This window comes from Lactuca virosa, chromosome 3, assembly GCF_052849685.1.
Source record: "Lactuca virosa cultivar CGN04683 chromosome 3, Lactuca_virosa_CGN04683_v6, whole genome shotgun sequence".
In the NCBI taxonomy this organism is placed as follows: domain Eukaryota; kingdom Viridiplantae; phylum Streptophyta; class Magnoliopsida; order Asterales; family Asteraceae; genus Lactuca; species Lactuca virosa.
In genome coordinates, this window is record NC_136428.1 from 311,243,909 (window position 1) to 311,247,744 (window position 3,836).

Genomic DNA, 3,836 nt, shown 5'->3' on the forward strand with positions numbered 1-3,836 from the left:
GTGTATCGATTATAGAGCTGAATAAGCTCACTATCAAGAATCGATACCCACTTCCACGAATCGACGACCTATTGGACCAGCTCCAGGGAGCAAATTACTTCTCTAAGATAGATCTACGGTCCGGCTACCACCAGCTCAAGGTTCGGGAAGAGGATATCCCCAAAACCGCTTTCCGAACCCGCTATGGACATTATGAATTCGTTGTGATGCCCTTAGGTCTAACGAATGCCCCTGCCGCATTAATGGACCTAATGAATCGAGTCTGCCGACCATTCCTCGACAACTTTGTCATCGTTTTCATCGATGATATTCTAGTCTATTCTCGAAGCTAAGAGGAGCACGACCGACACCTTCGGCAAATCTTGGAAACCCTACGGACTGAAAGGTTATACCCAAAACTCTCTAAATGCGAGTTCTGGCTCCGAAACGTAAACTTTTTAGGTTATGTTGTCAGCCAAGAAGGGATACATGTGGACCCTTCTAAGATCAAAGCCATTGAAGGATGGGCAGTCCCAGCGACACCCACAGAAATTCGTCAATTTTTAGGTTTCGTAGGCTATTACAGGAGATTCATTCAGAACTTCTCCAAAACAGCTAAGCCACTTACCATGCTTACACAGAAGGGTGTACCCTTTAAATGGACAGAAAAGCAGGAGGTTGCCTTCCGAACTACGAAGCAAGCTCTCTGTAGTGCACCGGTATTATCACTACCAGAGGGAACAGAGGACTTCGTAGTTTACTGCGATGCTTCGAATCAGGGTTTAGGCTGTGTACTCATGCAGCGTGGCAAGGTGATAGCTTATGCATCCCGACAACTGAAAACACATGAGGTGAATTATACCACCCATGATCTCGAATTGGGAGCTGTGGTCTTCGCCTTGAAAATTTGGAGGCACTGCCTTTATGGTACCAAGTGCACCATTTTCACCGACCACAAGAGTCTCCAGCACATTTTAAATCAAAAGGAGTTGAACATGAGGCAGCGAAGATGGGTTGAGCTGCTAAACGATTATGAGTGCGAAATCAAGTACCACCCAGGCAAGGCTAACGTGGTAGCGGATGCCTTGAGTCGGAAGGAATACTCCCATCGTCGTGTGAAGACTCTTTCAATAACCATCCAATCTCATCTGTCCTCACAAATCAAAGCAGCCCAGTTCGATGCCATGAAGACAACAAACAGAATGAGCGAAGCGTTACGCGGGATGGAAAAGAACTTCGAAGTCAAGGAGGATGGAACATATTATTTCATGAACCGAATTTGGGTCCCTAAACTTGGAGGATTCAGAGAAGTAGTCATGAATGAAGCTCATAAGACAAGATACTCCATCCATCCAGGGTCAGATAAAATGTACCTGGATGTCAAGAAATGTTATTGGTGGCCTAATATGAAGGCAGAGATTTCCACTTACGTTAGCAAATGCCTCACTTGTGCTAAAGTGAAGATAGAGTATCAAAAGCCCACGGGACTATTACAGCAGCCGGTAATACCCGAGTGGAAATGGGAAAGGATTACTATGGACTTTGTGACCAAATTACCCAAGACAACAGATGGATTGGATACCATATGGGTGATAGTCAACAGATTGACGAAATCCGCTCATTTCCTGCCAATAAAGGAGACATACAAGATGGAGCGACTAACAAGGATCTACATCAAGGAAATTGTGAGACTCCACGGAGTACCAATATCTATTATCTCAGATCGAGATAGTAGGTTCACTTCACGCTTTTGGCAATCACTACAGAAGGCTATGGGGACACAACTCGACATGAGCACTGCTTACAACCCCCAGACGGATGGTCAGAGTGAGCGAACCATTCAAACTCTTAAGGATATGCTTCGAGCATGTGTGATAGACTTTGGAAGGTAGTGGGATACCCACTTGGCTTTAATTGAGTTTTCATACAACAATAGTTATCAAACAAGCATCAAAGTTGCTCCTTTCGAAGCATTATATGGTCGTAAATGTAGATCGCCGTTGTGTTGGACAGAGGTAGGCAACACTCAGCTGGCAAGAGGGCAGACATCTAGCAATGCATTGACAGGACTAGAAATCATACGCGAAAGGACAGAGAACATAGCCCAAATCAAAGCTCGACTTCAAGCATCACGCGACCGACAGAAGAGCTACGCCGATAAGCGGCGAAAGCCTTTGGAATTTCAAGTCGGGGATCGAGTGTTGTTAAAGGTCTCCCCCTGGGAAGGGGTGATCCGTTTTGGGAAACGAGGAAAGCTAAACCCACGGTACATTGGACCCTTCGAGATTCTTGCCCGAATCGGTCCAGTGGCTTATAGACTGCAACTACCTGCCGAACTCAGCAGCGTACACCCAGTGTTTCACGTTTCCAATTTGAAGAAGTGCTTATCCGACGAGACTCTCGTCATCCCGTTGGAAGAAATCGAAATCAACGAAAATCTCCTGTTCATCGAAGAACCCGTCGAAATCATGGACAGGGAAGTGAAGCGTACTAAGCAAAGTCGCATTCCGATTGTGAAAGTTCGGTGGAACGCGAAACGCGAAGACCAGATGAAGCAAAAGTACCCTCACTTATTCTCGCATTCTTAAATCCAGTTTCAAAAAGAATTTCGGGACGAAATTTCCTCTAACGGGGGGATGATGTCACAACTAGGAATTCAGATGCTTTGTAAAACCCTTAACATAGATAACATTGTAGTTAAAACTTGAAAACATGTATGGTGCTGATTCAATGACCACAAAAATCCATCAAATTCTCTATACAAACATTCAAATAGTCAATAAAAGGTTGGAAACCCTAACAATCCCGGTTCAAGTCCATTTTGGACTAGGATTTTCTTATTGGGCCTAATAGGCCAATAAGCCTTCAATTTGACTATGTTGGGCTTAGAACCTTCAAATGGACCATAAATCAATTCTTTTATGCACATTGGGTCGTGAATCCCCTCTAAAAGTCCAACGGGCCGAAAACCTACTTAATAGGCTCAAGGTTTCGAACAAAATCAAACAATGGCCCAAGAATAACCCACTTCCTTCCTCCTAAGCCTAAGAATTCGGCCCATGTAAAGGAAGAGAAGGAGGAATAAAAATAAAGGAGAATTGGAGGATTTTTGTTCACTTGCCACCTCCTTATTGCATGGTGGGTTTCCATGCAAGTCAACTCACTCCTTCTCTCCTCTCTTCTTCTTCTTCTCGGCCGATTCCCACCCTCTCCACCTCATTCTCTTTCAAAATATCTCAAGAATACTCTCTCAAGAACTCATATTCCATCCATCAAAAATTTCGAGAATCACAAAAGCTCCAAGACGATTCTCCCTAATATCACCAATCCTTGGTAAGTTGTTGTTTTGATTCATACCTTAGCTTTTGATTTCCTCAAAAATCTCCCCATAACTCATGCAAAATTCGTGATTTTGCTTCTTAGAACACATCTAAGCCAAAAACCTCTCAAGAAGCTTGCTAGGCCGAAAGACCTCATCATTTCTTCCATTTCTCTTCAAAACCGAACCCACAAACTCAAGGTGAGTTCATACCCCTCTATTTTCGGTTTTCATATGTTTTATGGGGGAGAATGCAAGTAAAATGTGAAGATCTATGTGTATTTGCATGATATGTGTGTTTTCTTGTGATTTTGTGATATATTTGTGCTAAAAATGAAAGATATTTCGAGATCTATAGTTTAAGAAGGAAAAATATGTGATCTAGTTCATATTTCACTCAACATGTCAAGATAAACTAATATACAAGCATTAAAATAACAAACTACAACATCAAACTCATTTTTTGAGCTATTTTTGTCAAATAAGTAAAAGATTGGGGAAAAGATATCATTTACGGTTTTTACAAGGTTCAAAATGC